Genomic DNA, 10,136 nt, shown 5'->3' with positions numbered 1-10,136 from the left:
TAGCATATATGCCTCAAAATATAGTGGAAAGTTACTTTTGCAGATTCTGTATTCAGACACAGAAGCATAGGCAGATATGGCACTGGTGATATTAATGGCCCTATTACACTGTATTAAAATATGAGCCATGATACCCTGCCAGATATGAGATTATATTATGAAGCATCTTGTCTATGCTGGTTGAAGGAATGGCTGACATTGAAGAATCCACATATTTTAGACTTAGAAGGTCGTGATAATATTTTTGGTTGGCATACTTATTTATGGTATACAACAGATTTACAAACCAAATAATTAGGAAAAAAATGTATATGGGATAAATATAAAAAATTATTGAAGACAAAAACACCACTTTGGCTTTCACCACTGGAAGCCATAGTGGTAAAGAAAAAGAATATGATGGGCAACTTATACAAATTTATTAAGAGAGAAAGGAGGAGAGTTTAAATTAAAAGAATTTAAGGACTTATCAGGAATATTAACAAGATGGATACAATATCGTCATTTGATCGTAGTATTTAGAAAGTTAGGAAATGAGGGTTTGGTGAATTAATATTACAATTGGAGAGAGACCTGTTGGAATGTAATGTTAAAGTGCTGCCTAAAATGTATAAGATATTATTGGAATGGGAGACTGAAGATGAGCAAGTAAAATATTCAGTGATACATTGGGCAATAGACATGGAAGCATGGGAACAATTGTGGAATACGAATATAAAATTTATAGCATGTTATGGTTTAAGAGAAAATTACATGAAAATGTTATATAGCTGGTACCTAACACCTAGTATATTGGCAAAAATGTAAAAATAAAAAATGAATAAGTATTGGAAATGCAAAGGAAAAGAAGATACTTTTTATCATATGTGGTGGTCTTGAGGTAACAACCTTTTTATAAAAGAATGGAAAGGGTTTATTGAATATCTACAAAGTGTAAACAGATAAAGACATTGGAAGGATTACTGTAATAACCTGCAGTTTTAAAAGAATACATAATCAAAATAGATGAATAAAAAATAAGTTAATTTAGAATATGCAGGAAATGATAAAATAAATTTAAGGAACTGCAGAAAGAGGAGGAAGGAAGTCAAGGTTTGAAATGTTAGAACTATTGTTAAACTATTGAAATGTATATAAATGAAAACTATAAATAAAATTATTTTAAAAATGAGCTATGAAGAAGAGACACTCTAAAAAACTTTTTCAGGCCCCACAGATGAACATTGCTGGTCATTTAAAAAGATAATCACTTGATACATTTATAAACCACCTTTCTATCAATGAACTCAAGGCAGCTCACAATTACAGAATACAGCTGGAAAATGATTATATAACAAAATTATGCAATATAATTGGAAAATTGGGAAGAGGAACATGAATGAATTCAGGCAGCGACTCTCACATAATGTTACATAATGACCAACTAAGACTTTTTTAATTATTTGTCAACCCAAAGAGCATCAATGCTGGCACTCTCCAAGGCCACCTTGCCCACAATGTCTAGCTGTGAGAAAGGACTCTATGAGACTACCCGATCTCTGTTCCTCATGAACCAGACTCTTCCCCGCAGGATCAGACCAAAGGCCTAGCTACTCCGCTAATCTGTTTCCCACCGTAGCCAACCAGATGCTTATGGGAAGCCCACAAACAGGATTCAAAGCGACTGTCCTTTCCTGCTTCTGTTCCGCAGTAACCCGTGATTCAGAGGCATGGTGCCACTAATCCTTGAGGTAGTGGGTAGACATCAGAATCATAGATAGTCTTATCCTCCATGAAATTATTTAATCTGCTTTTACTATTTTACCAGATTAGTCTAACCATAAACAAGTTCAAACAACACAATAAAAAGATTACTTTTACGATGATGATGATGATGATGATGATGATTTATTGAATTTATATACCACCCTATACCCGGAGGTCTTAGGGTGGTTTACAGAACAAAATCAAAATAGAAAACCACAAAATATGTAACCAAAATAAAAAGAACCTAATAACCACCACTCCCCCCAAAAAACACATTTTGAAAGGGCATAGGATGTCAATCAAATCAGCCAAAGGCCTTTTTAAAAAGCAACGTTTTTGCCTGGTGCCTAAAGGTGAATAATGAAGGCGCCAGGCGATCTTCCCTGGAGAGAGCATTTCACAGACGGGGAGCCACTGCAGAGAAGGCCCATACTCATGTTGCCACCCTCCGGACCTCTCGAGGAGGAGGTACACAAAGAAGGGCATCAGAAGATGATGGGTCCAGGTGGGTACATATGGAAAGAGGCGGTCCTTGAGGTATTGTGGTCCTGAGCCACAATACTACTTATTTAAGGTACTACAAACACCTTATTTTTACTATAACACTGTCATTATCTTATTGTTTCTATCCATCCCTTACAAAGATCCTAGTTCCTCCTTAAAATTGAAAATGACCAGATAAGAGCCTTGAGGGGTCAAACACATTCCCATTCAGAGCAGATATTGGCAGCCTTTACTCTGAATTAAACACCACAGGTTCACCAGAGTTAAGGAAGATAAATGAATACTTGAATAATGTTCATTTCGGTCCTCTTACCTCAGAATACATACTTTTTCTGAACCACCATGTCTCAACAAACAAAACTGATCAGGCAGTTAAGAAACTGAAGCATGGCAAGACGCCTAAAGCTGGTGGTCTGGGGGGAGAGTTTTATAAGACCTTTAAATTTGCTATTCTTATTCACTTCCCAGCACGTGTTCAACAGTATCTTAGAGGGTGGTGTGACCCCAGAGTCTTGGAAATACGCACAGTGTGGATTCTGAAGCAGTCCCATCACCTTGCTAAACCAAGATGCAAAACTGATCCCTTTACTTACATTTTGGATGAATCATTTATGGGATGAACCGTTTATTTATTGAATATTGAAGAGGACCAAACAGGTTTTATTTCTGGCCAACAACTGGCCGATTCAATTCAGAGGGTGCTTGATCCTGCTGTCATCGGGTGCCTTTAAGGTTTTTGATTAGGTTGAATGGCCATTTTTAATGTGTATCCTGAAGAAACTTTGGTCCTCAACTTATACAGATCATTCACCAATTATACTCTCTGACAGAAGCACTGGTAAGAGTTAATACAGAGACTCAAGACCTTTTATGTTCTCATTTGGAACAAGACAGGAGTGTTCCTTATCCCCTCTTATCTTTGCACTGGTCATTGACTCTCTGGCATCAAATATATGGGATGGCCCACTTATTACTGGTCCCAGGATTAACAGTACTGCCCACTCTATTAATCTATTTGCTGATGGTATTTTGTTGCTTCTTACTTCTCTTAAGGATGTAATCCCAGCCCGTCGGATCCAGCTAGAGAGATCTGGGGAGGTGGTGGATATCAATGATAAATTGGAACTTATGTGCATCATTCTGCTAGATACACAAAAATGACTGCAATTGTCTAGTTTGAAATTGCAATTTGGCTGCCTTAAATACCTTAGAAGCTTTATACCCAATGCTATTATTTAGTTGCACAATAAGAACTTTGATCCCCTACTACAGTGGGCAAAAGCAGACATTGCCAAGTTGAAACAACTCATTCTTTCCTGGCTGGGAAAGATTGCTGCCCTTAAGATGACACTACTCCCTAGGTTCTTCTTCTTGTTTCAGACCCTCCCCATTGAGTTCCATTTGTGAGATTTCAAAAAGCTTCACACTTTTAGTAAAGTGGGGCACAACCCACACAGGCGCAAGTCAGTAATGTATAGGAGAACTAGAGATAACAAATTGAGAACGCCCCATCTACAGACATATTACAAGGCATTCCAGAATTGGCCTTATCCGCATTATTAGGAAACACATGGGTAAACTAGAATTAGGCTGTGAAATGCCTTTGATTAATGCCCAGCCATTCCCCCCTTCCGTATGCTAGACTACCAAAAATATTGTCAATCCCTTTCTATGAGTCACACTTAAAGTTTGGTTGAAATAGGCAAAATGATTGGCTAGTGCTCCCTTCTTCCTTCCCTACCCAAAATTTGTTGAACCATTATAGGTAATACCAGGGTTGGGAAAGGAAGGACTACAAGGTATCCAAGATTTATTCCAAACAAGGCAATCCTTTGATAATGCACCAACTTGAGAGCCAATTAGAAAAGCTAAAACTGAAGTTGTAAACACTTTTTTTGCTTCGCAGTGGCATCACTGATATGGATTACCATGATCTCTGACCAGTGTTTGAGAAACTCTGTGAGACTAGCTCTAGACGTGTTAAGGGGGTTGCAACAGATTTAAAGCTGAAGGGGGACTTAAACTTATGGGAAACTAATGTAGGTGGTGTCATTACTGAGGGTGAATGGTGACCTTATGGCACACACCTCCTATTAAGACAATTTCTGCTAAAATCAATATCTATAATGAGGCTTATGACTACACTATCTTAACAATGTTTTTTCACCTTTATGTTGCAGGGTTGCTAAAATAAAAGAACACTGATTCACCATTTATGATTCTCTCTACAGAATCATAAATGCGTATCCCTCACTATTACTTTTCCAGGGAGCCCAATGCCATTGTATTGCCCTCTTATAAACACTTCTGTTCTCTATACTTGAATTTTTCTGGATATCTGCTTTTATTTAGAGTATGGTTTTTTCTTGTATTTCTTTAACATGTTTTCAAAATATTTTCTATTCCCCTTTCTGATACACAACTTTTCATTAAAATATGTGCAATTTGGAGGAACTGGGAAAAGTGGTTATTTAACTTTCACATCACTTCTTCAATTTTTTTTTTTTAAGATTCCAGTCTTGCTAGCTGGCCAGTCTTCTTTTCTTCCAAATCTAACCCCATTTTAAAGCCATCTCAATTGGTGGCCATCAAACACATCTTCCATAGTGGTGGAAAGTACTTCCTTTTGTCAGTCCTAAATCTCCCACCATTCAGCTTCATTGGACGACACCTCCACATACACCCCTTTCTAATATTATGAGGGGGGGGGAGCCTTGCTGTCCACTTTCTCCACACCCTGTCTCTCACTAATATCTCCAGATGGAAAGTGAAACAATATCTGTAAACACCTTCTGTTCCCACAGAAACAAGGAACTGCCTAACTAAAGCCCCATTAACACTGTCATTGAAATCCTGCATAAATTAGTTAACACAATAGCAAAAGCTCTGCTGACATCCAGGACTTTAAAGGTGAAGGGTTGTGGAGAAATTGTGGTAGACAAAAACATCCCTGGAACTTCCATTAAAGCAGTTTGGATTTTCAGTCTCCGGCGCTAAGTGTCTCCTACAGGTCACTTAGTTTGTTCTCCGTTAGAGAATAAGATGTGAAGAACAACATTTTTAAGTGCCTCTGAAATGCTGCTAACCTGTAAAGGTTAAGAAAAGCAACACCTTCACTTCCCACAAAACCTATATTTTCTCCATCAGAAGCACTAAAATGCCCAAATTTATTAAAATTCCATAGTCAGATGTCTTAAGTACCCAGTACAGGGAGTGCTTTTCAAAGATGCTCCATAGGTCACATAGAACCTCAATTAGTTAGATCTAGCTAAGATCCAAAGTCTTGGCTCTTTAACAGGCTGATACAAAAGGCATTATAAAGTACAGATTTCTCAATGACATTCAGAAGTACAGGACAGGATTGTTTTTGGCAGTAACCTCTTCTCCAAGGCCTTTGGCTAATTAAACAATCTATGACCTTTCAAATGGGACGCGGGTGGCGCTGTGGATTAAACCACAGAGCCTAGGACTTGCCGATCAGAAGGTCGCGGTTCAAATCCCCGCCATGGGGTGAGCTCCCGTTGCTAGGTCCCTGCTCCTGCCAATCTAGCAGTTCGAAAGCACGTCAAAGTGCAAGTAGATACAGTGGTGCCTCGCAAGACGAAAAGAATCCGTTCTGCGAGTCTCTTCGTCTTGCGTTTTTTTCCGTCTTGCAAAGCAAGCCCATTAGCGGCTTAGCGGATTAGCGCTATTAGCGGCTTAGCGGATCAGCTGATAAGCGGCTTAGCAGATCAGCTGATAAGCGGCTTAGCGGATCAGCTGATAAGCGGCTTAGCGGATCAGCTGATAAGCGGCTTAGCGGATCAGCTGATAAGCGGCTTAGCGGCTTAGGATCAGCTGATAAGCGGCTTAGCGGCTTGGGAAAAAGGGGGGGGAACCCCGCAGGAACTCGCAAGACATTTTCGTCTTGCGAAGCAAGCCCATAGGAAATTTGTTTTGCGAAGCACCTCCAAAACGGAAAACCCTTTCATCTAGCGGGTTTTCCGTCTTGCGAGGCATTTGTCTTGCGGGGCACCACTGTAAATAGGTACCACTCCAGCCGGAAGATAAATGGTGTTTCCATGCACTGTTCTGGTTCGCCAGAAGCAGCTTAGTCATGCTGGCCACATGACCCGGAAGCTGTACACCGGCTCCCTCGGCCAGTAAAGCGAGATGAGCGCCGCAACCCCAGAGTCGGCCACGACTGGACCTAATGTTCAGGGGTCCCTTTACCTTTACCTTTTATGACATTTCAAACTGGGGAAAGGGGTATTGTTTTTGTTTGTTACTATGTTATGTATTTTTGTGTTTTTATATTGTAAACTGCCCTGTGATCCCTGGACGAAGCGTAGTACAGAAATTTTAATCATCATCATCATTGCTATTTTTCTAGAAAAAGAGGTGCCAGAGCTCAACATGAACTTCTCCCTTGTTCTCTTAGAATGGCAATGGCACCCATCTAAGAGGTGCCGGAGCTGAGCTCCGGTGAGCTCCAGCTGAAAAAAAAGCTCTGGTAATAATAATAACCTGCACTGGTTGTTATATTGACTGTATAAAGATGAAGCCAATATCTGTTTCTACCAAATTATAAATATCTGTCTTCTTGTTTTAAAAGTAGGTCCTTCAGTGAGCCAGTAATCCACAAATAAACTCAGTGGAGTAAATTGCCTTAATTCCTCCCCCCTTCATATCTCTCTCTTTCTCTTTCTCCCTGTAGGAGTGAACAAAAATAATAGGAATGTCTGGCAAAAGGGGAAGGAAATATCCTGTTTACCAGGCTCTGTGAATAGGATGCTTCTGCTTCCTCCTACTGGGAGACAATGTCAGATAAGAACAGGGATCAGGTAGGAAACTCAACATGTTAGTATGGGGTCAGGGGCCAGTTTGCAACTTCCTCCTCCAAGTCAAAGGGAGCTAGGAAGGAGAAGTTGCTATGGGAATCTTGCGTGCATGAGAGGAAGGAAAATAAGGCACTCACCTCTCTGTCTCTAGAAAGATTCTAGCATAGGAAGAGATCTTCCAGAAAGAGGCAAAGCACGAAACGGCATAACACAAAAAATATTTTTGCAATTATTAACCTGTAATGACCGCTCCCTGCTTAAAACGGGGGGCGCCCTTTGCGTGGATGCGCGCAGCCCCTAGATCTGGAGCGGCTCCAACAGCATAGGCTTGGTTTGCCTTCCCTCAGGTGGGATACCTGGAGGTCTCCGCCTACCTCAGTCAGTTGTCCAATCCCACCTGGGGGAAGCGTTGCCAAGGAGACCAGGCCAGGTAGGGGAGGGATTACCTGCCCACACAAAAGAGGGAGGATCTTACCTGGGAATCCTCACTTGGCTCCAGAGCTTCTCCCACCCTACCCACCCTCAGTTAATGTCTTATTTGCAGGTTAACTTTTCTTCACAGGTTTTGCAGGTTAACTTTTCTTCACAGGTATGCGGGCGCTGCTACGTTAAGGTCGCTGTTAAAGGGCCGGAAAGGAGTTTCCCTGCATTGGCAGGTTTCGCCTTTCCCGTAGCAAAACGTCACAACTTTGGCGGTATCAGGCCTTGAGCGGAATCCTTTAGTCCATCTTCCTCTTTGCAGCGGCGATACCAGGGTCCCCCGTTAAAGGGGTTTCTGAAGGGAGGCTTTGACCGTACGCCGAAAGGTTGTCATTGCTCTCCCCTGCGGCGGCGGCGTAACGGGGGCGGCTATCTCTGCTTGAACATATGTTCTCCAGAGCCGGCCCATCCCCCCCACACACACTGGATAACCCTGATGCTCCCTAGGTCCCCGGCTGGGGACTGGGGAGGGAGAACGCCCAATGCCTGAGCCAAGGTCTACCCACATTTGAAATTTAATAAAGTTGTGGCCAATTTAATCCCATAGCACGTTGTCATGAGTCGTTATTCCACATGACGGGGGGGGACCGCGCGGGATCTGGGGACTCCGCCTGTCCACGCAATATCTTTTTTTATCCTCAAAGCACCATTATTGCCATGCATGCAAGTTACCGGTGCCTTGATGCTATAGATATGCCTCTTTGCAAAGGCCCACTGGTGTGTTTCTGGGATAGAATGTGGATGTGACAGAAGCATCCTTTTTGACAGACAGTGGTGAATTGCAATACTGTCACTGTGACATATGTGGGCACTTAGATTTACTTTTAAAATTAGGCAAATGAATGGGTTTAATGACAATTAGGAATAATAGTTAATAGATAGATATTTATTATTACGGTCATAGACCAGCTTGTGAAACACAAATGGAACTACAATCCCAAAAGCAAAACAAACATTTAAAACAATATACAACAATGGATTTTAAATTAAAAAATGTGGTAGGCATATAATCACATAAAAACTTTAAGATAGACTACCACAGAGAAATCTTCAGGCTTAGAGGCAGTATACCTCTGAATACCAACCCTGGGTTGGCATCTAACAACAGCACTGAGCCAGACATCATGAAATGATGATCGCTGCATCTTTATTTGCCTTTGTCGTACTCAAAGCCCTACTGAACCCAGCAACTTCCATTGCAATGAAGCATGTGTTTGCAGAATATTCACTGATCACTTCTTTTTCCAATATGGAAAGAGCAATATGATTGGAATGTGTACATGAATGAGAATTGAAGTTGCATAGTGGCTAACAGTACAATCCTGTGCATGTGTGAAGTCCCAGGATGTACAGTGGGACTTCCTTCTTAAATAAGTATATTTTGGCCTACAAACAAGATTCAAAATGTCCCCAGTTTGAATCCTGCCTCTGCCATGGTCTGATACTAGAAGGCCTTTCTCTTGGCCTCAGACCCCCCCACAGTAAGTGCCACCTCCCTTGCAGGGCTATTTTATGGGTTATAGAAGGATAATATACAGGAGGTGCTTTAAACACTTTAAAAGCACTATATACATCATAAGCGTTTGTCATATGATATGGAGTGCTCTTTTTTTTAGAATAGTTACCCCAGAGTTAAAGATAGGAAGCAATATTGGATTACACTGAGAAATGGAATGTTCCTACTTTTACTAAGGCCACTTAATATGCCCATTAAATGGAGGTGGTTGGAGAGATTAATAATTGCATGTTTTTGCTACACTACAAAAAAGTATTATAAATAGCTCTCAACTTTGAGGGAAGGCATTTGTCGGTGAAACCATCAGGGGGCTTCTTTTCTATAGCAAAGGGTGTTGCGTGGCAAAATTTATTCCTACCAAAAACTGTGCATTATTTATTTGATTTTATTTATATTTTTACTTCTAGGCATTTACAAGCTGCTTTTTTCTGCACTCAGAACAAACAATGTGTTGTTGTTTTTAATAAAAAAGACTGCAAAATACAACTTAACAATATATATGTGCTGAAGTGTCCCCCAGGATAAAATAGGTATCCTATCCGGTTGAAGAACACGCACCAACTGGAGTTTTATCTTATCTAACACTTCTAAAAGGAGCTTATTCCGTAAAAGGCAGAAGTACTGAGATAACTGGCGTGGAAGAAAATAAATAGCTGATTGGATCATATTTAAGTTTTGTTCTTCTTCTCTTTATTGACCCAAAAATCCTTTCCACCCACCCTGCACCCCTACACCTCACAGATATGAACTGGCTGATCAGGGACCAACAACTGGGAACTCCAGATGCAGAGATGTGGTTGCCACATACAGATCCTGACAGAGCTCCTTTTCATTTTTAAGATTCACACAAAAAGGAAAATGCCTCCTGGTGCAATTTGTCCCATCACTGCACCACCAAGGTTGGAAAAGCAGCACCAGAACGATTTTTCCTTTCAGTGCAGGAGATTAATCGGGATTAGGGCATGGCCAAACAATGCCCAAGCATTATTTTCCTGGGCCTGTCACAAACCTATAGCATGTTATGCACTGGATTCCTTCTCTCTCTCTCTCTTTTAAAAAATACCTTATTT

The 10,136-nt window shown here is 40.9% G+C and overlaps 1 protein-coding gene across 9 annotated transcripts in view; it reads right to left on the bottom strand.

Annotated features, from left to right (window-relative positions):
- Positions 1-10,136, bottom strand: part of NFIX (nuclear factor I X) — a 256,420-nt gene that overhangs the window by 154,812 nt on the left and 91,472 nt on the right. The window lies entirely within an intron of this gene.

This window comes from Podarcis liolepis (genome assembly GCF_965112155.1).
Source record: "Podarcis liolepis genome assembly, chromosome: 17".
Taxonomy (NCBI): domain Eukaryota; kingdom Metazoa; phylum Chordata; class Lepidosauria; order Squamata; family Lacertidae; genus Podarcis; species Podarcis liolepis.
The sequence above is the reverse complement of the archived record's forward strand: the minus strand, read 5'-3'. Positions and strand labels throughout refer to the sequence as shown.